At 34.9% G+C, this 14,992-nt stretch overlaps 1 long non-coding RNA gene across 2 annotated transcripts in view; it reads left to right on the top strand.

The window, feature by feature from the left end:
• Positions 1-4,969: 4,969 nt before the first annotated feature.
• The window catches only part of LOC145802908 (uncharacterized), a 97,998-nt gene continuing 87,975 nt past the window's right edge, over positions 4,970-14,992 (top strand). Inside the window, exons 1-2 of one of the 2 annotated variants that reach the window (XR_014344679.1) lie at positions 4,970-5,187; positions 5,649-6,053. This is a non-coding gene — a long non-coding RNA (uncharacterized LOC145802908). The remainder of the gene's footprint in view (positions 5,188-5,648; positions 6,054-14,992) is intronic. The other variant, XR_014344678.1, reaches the window with a different exon arrangement.

The raw sequence follows: 14,992 nt of genomic DNA, 5'->3' as shown, positions 1-14,992 counted from the left end.
ATTCCAAAAGGAATACAAAAATTCCTTAGTAAGTTCGGACAAATGTACAATTTCAAACTGTGAGTGTTACATTTGAAAAAAGTATACTACGTAATTGTTTAATATTTTTGTGTGTGTTACATTGGAGTGTGTTACATTAGAGTGCTACATATGAGATTACATTGATTGGAGTGTTACGTTTGGGAAAAATATACTAATAAGTTTTTTTGTGTGTTACGATTGAAGAAAGTTTTACTAACACTACAACAAAACTAACTATTTACGGCATCATGTTTACGACATGCATTGAATGCATGTCGTAGTTAGTATATTCTATGATATTTTTTTTTTGTAAGCCATTAATATTTTTTCAATAACAACATACATACCATGTATATTGTTAATTCATATATTTATGACATGTAAAAATATGTCGTAAAAAAATATATGTTTTTATGACTTACAAAAATATGTCATAAAATATTTGCACTTAAAATGACATATATTGCATGTTGTAAAATATTATAACTATTGAATGTTGTGAAAACTTCTTAAAAAAAAAAAAAAAATTCAATCTAATTTTTTTATGTTTTAGATTTTTTTTAATGCAAAAATAATTTATAAACTTATACTTATTTTTTGGGTATGGCTTCTGTCCAGTCCGGGATTGGACTGGACCGTGCTGTTGGGCCCGTGGGGGCCCATCACGGATCCCGTTTTGATAATCTAAACCGTTCAATGTGTAGAACTCGTCGAGTATTATATGCCTGTAAAAAATCATGTTGATCGAATATCGATAGCTATATGATCAAATCAGTTTTGTATTAAAAAAATTGGACAGTGAACAAATTAACGGTTGACAAAAAACTGTTTTGATCACATAGCTATCAATATCCGATCAACGTGATTTTTTACAGGCATATAGTACTCGACGATTTCTACACATTGACGGTTCAAATTATCAAAACGGGACCCGTGGTGGGCCCCCACGGGCCCAAATCGTACTGGACAGAAGCCATACCCTTATCTTTTTATTTAAAATTTTCTACTCCAGATTTTTTATTTTTTATTTTTATATAAGTTATGTGGGAAAAAAAAAAAATTGGGACAAACTTACTTATCCAAACTAATATACGTTTACATAAAAAAAAAAAAAAGATTTTAATACAAATAATTATGTGTTTGCCCACTCAAATAGGGATATAATAATGGTCCGGCCCAACCCATCCGAGCCTGGGCTCGGGCCAGCCAAAGCGAGTCTTGCGGGATCCCTCCTTTTTAGTAGGGCGGGTCGGGCCAGGCCGGCCCATGAGCCAAAAAGTAGGGCCTAGGGCCTAGGCCGCGGGCCGGGCCTAGTTGGGCCTTTTTTTTATTCTTTTAATATTAGGAATAAAAAATTAAAAAAAATTATACTAGAGTATTTTAGTTAAGATTAATGAAATGTTTTGTTTGGTTATGTTTCTTAGTGATATTTAAATTTAATTATGTATGACTTATGTGTTTTTAATTATGAACTTATAACTAAAAAAGTATACAATTATGTAATTTTTTTCTTTCGAAATGAATAATTATATATATATGAAAATAAAACTTTCAATATTACAATATTAAATTATTTGTATAGCATTTATTGAATGAATAATTTTTATTTCAAAATAAAATAAAATATTACAAAAATTGATGTTATTGAATAAAATAAGTGTGGATTATTAATGATGGCAGAGCAATTAAATCACTATAGGTCAAGTACATCCTAACTAGGTTGACACCTACTAGCCTACCAATCGTTTGCATTATACTCTATCTCAATAATCTAATACAAAAAAAAAAAAAAGAAAATAAATTAAATGAAATAGTAAAAAACAAATTGTTGATCAATCGTCGGAGGAGACAGACATTTCAGTTGCGTTATCCGGGGATATGTCATTCAAATGATTTTGAATTTGCTCATTTTTACTATAATTTTGTCTTCTTGGAAGCGCATGCATATGAGCTCTGGATATCATCAGTGCCTCAACCATTTGGGGTGAAAGCTTGCTCTAGTAATCGCTCAGCACCTGTCCACCTACACTAAAAGTTGTTTCCGAAGCAATTGTAGAAATATGAACGGTTAGTATATCACCGTCATTTGTGAAACCACAAGCCACATAGTTTCATTTTGTATCCGCCATTTCAAATTGTCAAAATTATCAGAATCATCCACTGACGACAGAACTACTTGCACTTGTATGTTAAGATATTTTTCAATTTTTATTACTAAAAAAACACTTAATCTCCTGCCTCGAGATGAGACTGCTGGTGTAGTATGTATAGGTGTATTTACAGATGCAACTGCCCTGTTTTCTTCAAATAATTTGTTGCATGTTTGCATAATAGGGGCAAACTGTGTTTGATCAGCGAAAAAACGCTCTAAAAATTCTTGTAAACCAATTTCTTTACACATAGGATCAATTATTATGGCTAAACCTAATAGATAGGCAAATGATCAAAATATTTATCAAAATTCTCTTTCATTGAAGTAATAATAGTTACATGATATTCATTACCTATATATTTTACGAAAACTTTAATTATTTCTGCTGGCATATGCAAAACAAATGGTGAAGTAAGAATATATATATATATATATATATATATATATAAGAAAATAATTTTGTTAAAGTATCGAAAATTTTTAAAAAATCTTTATACAAGGCTATTTGGTACCAATTAAGTTCTGTGAGAGTCAGTACTCCTCCTATTGATGTTGTTGCAAAAAATAAATCTATTACTCTTCTTTGTTTACAAGCTATTTTTAACATATTATATGTTGAATTTCACACACTATCTACATCTAAAATTAATTTTCTAAATGACATATTTTCTCGCTGACAAATTTTTCTATATTCCCAAATTTGATTGTCAGAAAACATAATAGTAACAACTGTATTTTTTATTATAAGTACAGAAGTCTCGTATACATGTATAGCTTTTTTAACAATCAAATTTAAAATATGAACACAATAACGAATATGAAATAAATCACCATCAATAAGTAATTGTAAAGTTGATTTTTAATGTTTTACAATTTGATTATAATATGATGCATTATCTAAACTAATCGTAAATATTTTATTTTGTAAAACTCACTCATACAATATATTTCTTATTCTACACCAAGCGAATGACCAGTGTATGGAAGTTTAACTAATTTAAGTGAAATAATTCTTTTATTTAATTTCCAATCATTATCAATAAAATGTGCAGTGATACATTAATATTCAAAACCATTATTTAACCACAGATCAGATGCTAAACAAACTCTTCCATTCAAATTTTTAGATATGTCAAATAATTCACTTTTAACATCCTCAAATTTCTTTAAAATTCTGTTTCTAGTAGTATTTCTTGAAATTTTTTGATATTGCAGTGCAAAACTTTTGTGAATCATTTTCATAAAATCGGGACATTCACTAGTAGTAAAAGATTGTCATTTTTTAATAATATAATCAACTATAGAATGTTATACACGTATAGAATCATATGAAAAATGTTTGCAAATTACCAGTTGATGAAGCCCCTAATTGCATTTGACTTCGAATATCAAGTTGTTGACTTTGTAAATGTTTGTTAGCATGCCTTTTTAGATGACTAGTACCCCCTACAGATGCAGCACTAAGTAAATGTGCACAATATTTACATTTTGCTTTAAATGTAATTGTACCATCAAGATTATTTATAGATATTTTTTCAAAATGTTCCCAAACACTATTACTTCTGCTCCTAGATGATAATCCAATTGTTGGAAAAGGGATATAAGAAGGAGAATCAACGGATTCATGTTGTGTAGTATATGTATCAACATTGACATAAATATTAGGAATATTAGGATCCATAAGAATGTAAGTAAAACAATATATAAGAATTAACAATTAATTTAAATAATGTGTAAATATAATCAGTAAAAAAATAATAATTAATATATGTGCATAAATAATTAATGAAAAAAATGAGTAGCTAATAAATTTAATTAAACTAATTAATATTACTGATTGGCGAATGCGATATAAAAATTAGCTTCTTCTGATAAAGGTTTCTTATTGTACAATTACAATTGTCACTTAGGGATAACACTTCAAAATTAATTGAGAGTTGAGAGAGATTGAGAGCTTAAGAGAGATTGAAAGAGTTTAAGAGAGAGAGAGAATTATCTGTTGTGAGATTTATTTTGAAAAATGAAGGGTATTTATAATAGTTTTAAAGAGATAAATATATATATATATATATATATATATATATATATATTATCGTTTGAATTATGATCGTTGGTTTGTATATAGCACTGGCCGTTGGTTTGAATTATAACCGTTGGTTTGTTGGTTTGAATTATGATCGTTGGTTTCTTATCTCTCTCTCTCTCTTTCTCTCCTCTCTTGTTCCATTATTTCGGCTGCTATAGCACTGGCAGCCACAGTGCCCACTCCACTCCCTCCACCCCCACCACATTCTCTCTCTCTCTCTCTCTCTCTCTCTCTCTCTCTCTCTCTCTCTCTCTCTCTCTCATTGTCCTCTTTTGTTCTTGTGGCTAGCCTAAGGGTGGGTAAACTATTAAAAAAAGTTATTTTTAAATTATTAATGTTATTTATTTAATTATATAAATTTTTATTTCAATTCTTGTAATTCAATTACAGATAATTGTACAAACTATTAACTATTATGTTACTTTCTTTTTTTTTTTTACAAGATCAATTTTTTAATTTTTAATTTTTTAACCGTTGAAAGTTGTTTTTTATTTTGATTTTTTGAAATTTGACCATTGGTAGAGAGAGGGCCGGATGGATGGGCCGAGTCGAGCCACAAATGGAAGGCCTAGCTTAGGCCCAAGCCCAAGGTACTGGATTGGGCTCGGGCCTAGGCCTAACCGGGTCAAAATGGGTTGGGCCTACCTCGGGCCTTGGGCAATTTTTACACCCATACACTCAAGTATAGAGTCCATATATATGTTTTTTTTAACAGATTTTTATATATGTCTCTCTCTCTCTCTCTCCCTATCGGCGTCTCATACAAACACACGAGCACCACCAGCTACTAGCCCTCCAAGCTTCGCGTTTGATTCTAATTTAAGCTTGGAGTTCGATTCTGAGCTTGGAGATCGAAGTCTCTGAACCGCGTTTTGCAAATTCACAATCATCAAAGTGCATCAGAATAATCAATCTTCAAACTCCGAGGGTTAGCATCTGATTACTCTCTTCCTAGTTTTCGTTTGATTCAATAATTTTTTTTAGATCTGAAATTCTGCAATCTGTTTTGTATATAGATGCATAAGTAATTGTTGATGATTATGGTCTTAATGTTTTTGTCTTTGATCAATTAATGCGAAGTTTGTTTTTGTGCAATTTGATTAAAGCGTATGATTATTTGATTTGAGAATTTGAAAATGGAAAATTCATATCACTATTTGCGTATCCTTGAAATAGTATTTTGAATTTAGATTTCTATGCAATGATATGTTTATCCTTTGAATTTAGATATGTATTCGATGATTATGGTCTTCCTTTTCAACTTCATTTTAATCTGCTTATTTGAGCCCAAATCCTAGCATTTTTGTTTGTTTAACTGTTTTTGGCAGTTAAACAAACAAAATTGAAAGAAAGATTGTGCGTGTGAATGTTTTTTTTTTTTTTGATCAGCAAAAAAGAAGATTTATTGATGAGAAAAGCAAAGTACATTAAAAATTACATCAACAAATCAGGGCAGGTACTGAGCATCATAGCTAACCTCCATAATCCCAATGAGGTTGGCACCATAAATGAAGCATAATCATATGCAAGCACTTGACTCAAGACTGGTGAGAAGCCAATCAAGATCAACCAAAATCCTGAAAAATAGAGCAACACAGCAAAACAAACAATCAACAAATTTCTACAGCAGCTCCAAACCATTTAGTAGTAGCATACAACAGCAGCATACAACAACAACATAATTCTTCAGCAACAGCAAAACAGTAGGCCAAGACAGCAACATACAATCTCAGAAATAGCTTCAAACAGCAGCAAGCCTCCTATGTCATACTCCCCTCACTAAGCATCTTCAAGGTACACCCCTCGAACCACTTCTCAAGCAGAATCTAATGTGTTCCAGATTGAAAATAAAATCGTTCATTGTGAACATATGATCCTTAAACACTTTCTTGAACCAAACAACCAATCTAAACTTAATTAGATCACTCACACCTACCACATTTGGGACAAGTTCCCTAAAAAAACACTTATTTCAATGATTCCACAAAGACCACATTACAACTAAAGGAAGAGCTTTTCACATCATCCTCTCTTTTTTGCTTAGCCTCACTCTTGCCCACCAACTAATAGTAGCCTCCACAGTATCTGTCAATGCACCTTGTACATCCCACCATCTTAGTATTGCTGACCACACTCTCCAAGCAACTGGACATGACAGTAATACATGGTTAAGTGACTCACCCTCAGATTTGCACAGACTGCATACTGAAGATGCATTAGCATTCATAACACCAATCTTGGTGAGGAAGTTTGCAGTTTTTAACCTTCTTTTCCATGCAAGCCAACCAAAACATTGAACTCTAGGGGAGATGTACTTGACCCAAATCCTTTTGCTAATAGGACTAAGGCTGCCAAATCCACCTGCCAGAAATTTATACACTGATTCCACTGTAAATCTCCCTATTGTAGAAGTATTCTAGACTGGTGTATCTTTTGATGATTGCCTAATAGCAGAACCTGCCTCTAACTGGCTTACCAATCTTGTAGCCTCTACTCTTTCCTAATCATATAATTCCTTTCTAAGCTGAAACATCCACTCACCAGTTTTCTCCTTTTTGTCCACCATAGCAGATAAAGACTCTCATTTATTTACTACCAATCTGTACAAGAGTGGGAATTCATCTTTAAGACATAAGTTATCACACCATGTATTAACCCAGAACTTGACTCTATGGCCATTACCCACTTTCACCTTACAATTATCTAGAAAAAATTCCACCAGTCTGTTATTCTGTTCAGGGCCTAATATTATATCCTTCCAAAGTTTGGAGCACCTATTATTAAGGCTAATTAAAGGCCTCTAATTCCCATCATCAATCCTATATTTACTACAAATAACTCTTTTCCATATTGCTTTGCTTTCAATACCAAATCTCCATCACCATTTCAATAAAAGGCAATCATTGACCTCCTTAACTCTCTTAATCCCCAAACCCCCTTGCTCAATTGGTTTGGATACTTCATTCCATTTTACTAGGTGAACTTTATTTCTCAATTTAGATCCTTCCCAGAGAAATGAGGCCTGAATCTTGTCCAGTTCTCTACCAACCCCCCCTATGGCAATTTATACAGAGACAGATAATATATAGGCAAAGAAGAAAGGACTGATTTTATTAAAGTGAGTCTCCCTGTAAATGAAAGTAATTTCCTTTTCCAACCTGCCAGTTTGCTTCTAACTTTGTCCAAAACAGGTCTCCAAGATGCTTTTCTGTTTGGGTTAGCACCCAATGGTAAACCTAGGTATTGAAATGGTAGACTTTTCACTTTGCAATTTAACACTGATGCAAACTCATTCATATCTTCCGCTGGAACACCCACTCCACTAACTACACATTTGCTATAGTTTACCTTCAGACCTAACAACATCTCAACCACCTCAGAATCCTCTTCAAACTACTAACTTCTAAAACATCAGTTTCACACAATATTAAAAAATCATCTGCAAATTGAAGGTAAGTAAGAACTACCCCACTTGAGCCGATCTTCACCCCTTTGATCAACTCCAGATCCTGTAATGACCCAGAATTTTTTTTTTTAAATAGCCAGTACACAATTTAATTGAGCAAATTTTCAAATTTGATTGCTGTGTAAATTTTGTGCGAAAACAGTTTGGTTTTGTATTTTTTAAAAATAGTTCCCAATCTTAGAAAAATTATGAAATTTTTATATGGCGTTCCTGTATGAGTCTAGCACGTTGGATAAAAATTTCAGAATTAAATGATGAGTATTTATTTTATGAAAAATCACGGACTGATTGGTGTTCTGTTTAATTTATAGCAGAATTTGAAATTGAGTTTGGGTGTTCGGACTAGGATTTGAGATAAATTTGTTGGGACTATTTTGGTATATAATTGGACCATGTTTGACTTATGTGTGAGACCCATGATTTAGATTTAATTTAATTTGAGTTTTTTTTATGACTCATGTTTAACTGTTTGGTCCTTTTTAATTAGATGATTGGTAGTAACCACCTTAGGAGTTATTATTATTTATTATATAGGATTATAATAAATATTTGATAGTTGATTTTATGGTGTGTACCATATGGCGAAAAATTATATATTTTATAAAGAATGAAAATGTGTATATTTCATAGTGATCAAAATATTATATTTTGTGGTGTACAAAAATATTATATTTTGTGGTGAGAAAAATTATATCATTTTATAATTTATATTATAAAATTTTGAGGTATTATTACAAAAATTATATTTTTTGGGAAAAATCAAACTTTAGGAAACAAACCCATATGGGTGGCCCTCGTTTTTGTCCTTGCCATCATTTTCCATCATTTGATTCCCCTCATTTCCTATTTTTCATTTCTGGTGGCAGAGAGCTTAACTCTATCTGTTTCGTCTCTTTCTCACCATGGATGCTGAACCTTTGAGCTTTGAGTGGGAGTCCTTAGAGTGAGATTTTGTAAAAGTTTTGTGAATGAAAGATGGAGAGCTTGTTGTGATCTTCATAATGGTTGTCTCGGATTCATGATCGGGCAAGATTTGCCTTCCAGATCTACGGAGAGAGAGAAGGTTTTAATCAGGGAGAATAACAATGGTATAACCAACAGGCGTATCTCAACGTATTTTATACGGAGAGAGAGAAGGTTTTAACCAGGGAGAATAATAATGGTGTAACCAACAAGCGTATCTCAGCGTATTTTATACAGAGAGAGGGAATGTTTTAACCAGGGGAAATAACAATGGTGTAACCAACAGGCATATCTCAATGTATTTTATATGGCGAGAGGGAAGGTTTTAACCAGGAAATAGCAAATCCTAACACGTTTCATGTGAAAGGAACAAAGGTATAGTAGAATGATTTCTCTTTTTTTTTTTTTTTCTTCAAAATACTGTATACATATACATACCATATACATAATATAAATACATATATAGGCATACACAAGCAAACTATACATATACGGAGACACACACACAAATATGTAGTATACATATACACAGAGATATACGGTATATGACAGAGATATACGGTATATGACAGAGATATACGGTATATGCACAGATATATATGGTATATATATACAGGTGGGGAATGTTCCGCTTGCGGCCATCAACGGGAAGATGCCATTACGAAAAAGGCATATTCCGTTTGCTGACGTCAGCGCACCTACGCAAAACAAGCAAAATGAAAAAACACAAAATGCATGGACATGGGGTTCGAACCCCTAACCTTAGGCCTGGCCTTCGCATCCTCAACCATTGAGCCACGCTACTCTTGTGACCAAATGTTCAAACAAATATATATAATACATAGATATACAATATATATACATATCTGTATAACTCTCCCGCGTCTCTTTTTTTCGTCGAAAAATGCGTTGGACACGCAGTCTTGCTTTTGCGTCACTGGCCGACAAAAGCTAACCCTCAATTAACGCTCGCCTCGGCTCTCTCTCCCTCTTTGTCTTTTTCTCTTCAGCCTTCTTCTTAATCATCTCTTCTGCCTCCTTCTTCCTCATTCTCTTCTATCTCTTCTTTTATCTTTTCTTCATCACTCTCTTTTATCTTCTTCTCCCTCAAGAGACAAAACAGAGAGACTAAGCGGATGAGGCCAAAACTTAGTCCGTTCTCTGCTCTTACTCTGCAACTCATTTCTTTTCTTTTACATCTCCCACCTCTAACACATGGCCTCTTCATCCCGCTCCTTTACTCACTTTCTGGACCTAAACGATCCCATAAGCTCTGCTAGACTGAGTGCCCCTGCTGCTTCTTTTCTTAACCTTTCTGTGTTGTCGATTGAGCAAATAATGGCTGCTCAATTTGACATAAAAGCCAACCACTTTACATTGAGGTTCTGCATGGAGACAAGGGCGGCGGTCACTAACTTGTCTTACCGAAAGACTAGGACGAGTGAAGTACACCAGGTCAACGCCTAACTCTCTCTGCTCCAGCACATGTACAAAGATGCGCCAGCAGAGACTTGTGCACTGAAGGCTGAGAACAAGGAGCTGAAATGGTAGGCCATTTCCATGGCCCCGATTTAGAGCGCCTTTTTACTTCGCCTTTGACAGTCGGCGATGAGTCGACTCTCTCGGCAGAAGCGCTGGGGCAGGGCCCTCGAGGGTCACCCAAGACGATAAAAAGAGGAAGAGCTCGGCGGGAGAGCCGAGCAAGTGAAGTCGGCACGCGGCCGTCACTGGAAACAAAACAAGAGATCTCTCCTCTTTTTTTTTTTTTTTTCTTTTGTTTTTCTGGGCTTCTTGTTGTTGCTGTTGTTGTGTTTTTTTTTTTTTTTTTTTGTATATATGTATTTTTTTGGAGTGGGCAAGTAGAGCTTCAGATTTTTTTTTTTTTGAGTCTGTAATCGAGGATGTCCTTCCCTGACTGCAATAAAAAAAGTTTCATGTTTGCACCTCAATGGCATGACTGGCATATCACTTTGAGTTTGAAAACAATTTTGTTTGATTAAATTTGAGACTGATTGAATTTTGAACTTTGAATTGGACATACTGACCTGAATCAAAGAAATGTCTTAACAACAGAAAAACGAAGCAAAACAATCCAAACACACTTATATACACTGACTGGTATGAAAGGAACACACTTATATACACTGACTGGTATGAATACACTGAATTGTTGACTCGAGCCGTGGAGAAGACGGAATCTCTGACTCGACTATGCCCCTAATTCATTGCCTTGACCCTTTTTTTTTCTTGATTTTTTTGAAAAAATGTTTTGATCAACATGAGAGTTAGATTAGCATACTTATTCCACTTTCTGTTTTGAAATCATGTAAGTTAAGCTGTGAGCACTGAGAATTTTCCTTTTTTAAATCCAAGAATGGTCCAAGTTTTGTAAAAATGGAACAATTTTCGAGAAAAATTAGTCAACTTTATTCAAATTAATCAAAACCTTTTTTGCAAATGGCCACTACTCAACCAACATGGAATCAACCATTGGGGTGCACAGCCCCAAGCCAGATAATCAATGGTGATAATTGAACCGAGCCGATTCGAACCGAATGAAGCCAAGAACTGAACTGAACTGAACTGAATTGAACCAATTGAACTGAGCAGAACGAAGATACACCAATCAAACACGGATAGGACAACCAAGTCGACTAAAGATACACCAATCAAACATGGACGAAATGAATGAGTTAACAAAAATTATTAGGGCCGAACTTCAAGACGAAGCTACCTACGTATCCTCAAGATAGGAATCAAGCCATCGTAGTTCTGGTTAAGGTTCACTCGGGTATTGACACTCTCCTTTTGTGCTCTAACCTTTACCAAAGTCGCCCTTTCGGGTTTTCAACCTTGCGAGTTTTTCTCTTTTTTCATTCATTTTTTTTTTTGGTTTTTAACTTTCTATTTTTTTTTTTGATTTTTTTTCTGCTCTAACTTTAGCCTGGGTCACCCTTCCGGGTTTTCAGCCCACCGAACCTCTCAAGGGTAATACTTTCATTTTAGCTTGTCCATGTTGATTAGGTGTGAGATCTCTAGGCCATCTATAAGAATGACTGTTACACTTGACCAGTAGATATGATGATGTAGGGACTAGGCTAATTGGGCTTGAATTTGCCCCTAGTGTAGTGGATAGGAACTCAGTTGTCATTTTTCTCTCAAATTCTGGGTTTTGACTTTCTAGGCGATCTTTATTAGGAAACAATCCAGTCTTAATTTTTTGATCACATCCAATCTTATTGCCCCTAGTTCAAGGGCTGTTTCCATTTCAGCTATGTCCCTAGTTCAAGGGCTATTTCAAATTTGAATCATATCATTACTCCTAGTTCAAGGGGGGTTGATTCCAATTTAACTTATATTCGACCTTATTGTCCCCAGATGAAGGGCTGCCTCCATTTGAATCACATCATTGCCCCCAGATCAAGGACTGATTCCAATCTACATCACATCTGACCTTCTTACCCTTAGTTCAAGGGCTGTTTCTAATCTGAATCACAGGCCCTACATAGTTCTGGCTGAGGTTCACGTGGGTATTGACACTCTCCCTTTATGCTTTAACTTTTTCCAAAGCTGCCCTTTCAGGTTTTCAACCTTTCGAGCTTTTCATTTCTTTTTTTTTGTGCTCTAACTTTTGCCTGGGTCGCCCTTCCGGGTTTTCAGCCCAGCGAGCCTCTCAAGGGTGGTACCTTATTGCCCTTAGTTCAAGGACTACTTCTACTTGAATCACATCATTGCCCCTAGTTCAAGGGCTGTTTCCATTTTGGTTATGCAAGCCTCACACTTTTGGTTGATTACTGAACACTTCGAATCACAGTTTGAAAGCTAAGGAGCTAAGGAGGTCGGACCTCAAGTCAAGAGGGATCCTATGCTGTATAATCAATTCCAGGCATGTCTTTGTAGGATCACACAAAAATAATTTTTGAAATCTTTTCACAAAGTGACTAATCACTCGTACTCTTACGAAGACAAGATAGAACCAATTTGGACCAAGCCAGGATTCTTCTCAGTACCCACATTAATAGAAATGATTTTATTCATTAAAGGCTTAGCACACTTCTCTTCCTCTCACTTGATCAAAATTTACAAATCCCGAGGAAATTCTTCCTCTTTGTTTTTATCAGAGTTTTAGAAAAAGTTTTGAAAAGCTTTGGTCAATGCTATGATTTAAAGGCATAGAGAAGTAGGCAAACTCTATGGCATTTTTTTTTATTTATTGAAAAGAGACTATGACTCAGCAATGACAATAGACTTTTGACAACAGACTCAAAAGAAAATGACAAAGAAGACCTAGACAGGACAGAAATGTCTAGGTTAGCACTATCTAAATCAACAGACTCTGACTCACTAGAATGACTCAAGTCTGATCCCAACTCTACAAACTTGGTGGGATCAAACTTAGATTCAATACTCAATTCAGAACTCAGAATAAAACCATTCTCAAATTGCCAGTCAATGTGTGGGCCATCCACAATATTCAAAATAAAGCCCGTGCAATCAACAGGTGGTCACTCCCCAATTACAGAAACAAAACGGAACTTCCAATTATGCCCTCACTAAAAACACACTGAACCCCACAAACTGAAATGCCTGAACCACTGATTCAAATTTGAGAACCCCTGTATAGATCCAATACATTGCACATAACACATAGCAGGAAAGAGAACAAACAACCCTACGGAGGGTAGGGTTATCCTGTCCTAGCTTTTGAAATGATCTAGGGTTCACTATTCAAACAAGTGGTATCATATATCCTAGAAATGGGAGAGCATCCTGTCTTAATTTTGAAAGGTACTATAGCCCACTATATGTACAAGGTTGGCTCTATTCTAGGGGGTTGAAGTCAAGGTGACGTTACCAAAGAGCCCTTTGGGTCATAACCAATGAAGATCTTAGGAAATCAAAAGAGTCAATATAGCATCTCTTCAAAGTCTCAGAACCTTTAAATCTCAAAAGATTATAACATAAGGCCTTCAAAGTAACGTAGAGATAGGTGTAGTGTCACAAAAAGTGTGCCTGTGCTCCCACCAGTATCTGGGCAACACAGGGACTTTAAGTGCACCAATGCATGCAATGCAATAAACATATAATTGAAAATAAAAGTCATATCATGGAGTTCGAGTCAAGGTTTCATAAAATCCCCAGCAAAGTCGCCAAAAACTGTAACATGCCCGGGGGGTATCCGTGCGTATTAAATAGTTCGGACCCTCGATCTCTTTGATCTAGTCTCTCGAGTGCAATGTGAAACATAGATGAGAGTCTAGATTTGGAAAATTTTAGAAAATCCATTTTATTGCAAAACACATTTTCCAGAAATGGACAGCGTCATCAGATCTCAGAGTCGCCACCTAATATTTTTGAGAAATTAGGAAATCCATGACTCGTGTCGTAACCAAAGATGCTTGGCTCGGAACCTTAGGTATGAGAGGGGAAGGTCAATAATGAGCACCCCCGCTCACCCGATTAAAAGATCGACCTCTACTAAGCTATGATATGAATTTTATTTTTCTTATATGTTCATATTCTGATTATTTCGTAAATCCTAAAATTTATTATGTGAAGCATACACGTATAGACTAGTTTGCTCAAATTAGAACAATTCAATTTCATGTTTGTTTTTCGAAAAGTGTTTGAATTTGCCACTTAACAAAGTGGGCTTAAAGTTTGTGAATTTGCCACTACAAAGTAGGCTTAAAACGTACAATCGTTGAATCATTCCAATTCAAGCAACAAGCCTTCATCTACAGGCATTCAAACAATTTATCACTCAAGCAATTAGCTACTTGGTAGGATGCTAAACATAATATGAAAATTATGTACAAGTGGGATGCTAAAGCATAACAACTCACATATTTACTGACATTCCGCGAACAGCTACAAAACAAAGTTTAGGAAAATCTGCGTGATTCCTAACTAAACGCAACACATGTAATATGCAATTACTAGGCTCGACTACTAATATGGCACATGAAATGATTTGATTGCATGTGGTTTAAGCATGTATTCAGAGAAGGATTGAAACGACAATGTGAATGAGAATGATGAACCGAGCCTCGATGAATGCAATACGAGTAGATGAAACATGAGTATGCTAAATCAAACATGATGTCCCTCAACTAACTATCATAAGCTGGTAAATAAAAGGGAGAACGACGTGGGATTAGAAGACATACACATTATTACAAGTTTGCGCCCTCACGCAGGAGGGTCCGAATGAACTACCTAGCTAACTAATTAAAGCGAAATTATTACAAAACAAATGAATTAACTATACTAGCTAGTTTTTTTTTAAACTATTCTAGTAAAT

Source organism: Camellia sinensis, chromosome 11 (genome assembly GCF_055761805.1).
Source record: "Camellia sinensis isolate YWXY chromosome 11, ASM5576180v1, whole genome shotgun sequence".
NCBI lineage: Eukaryota > Viridiplantae > Streptophyta > Magnoliopsida > Ericales > Theaceae > Camellia > Camellia sinensis.
The sequence above is the reverse complement of the archived record's forward strand: the minus strand, read 5'-3'. Positions and strand labels throughout refer to the sequence as shown.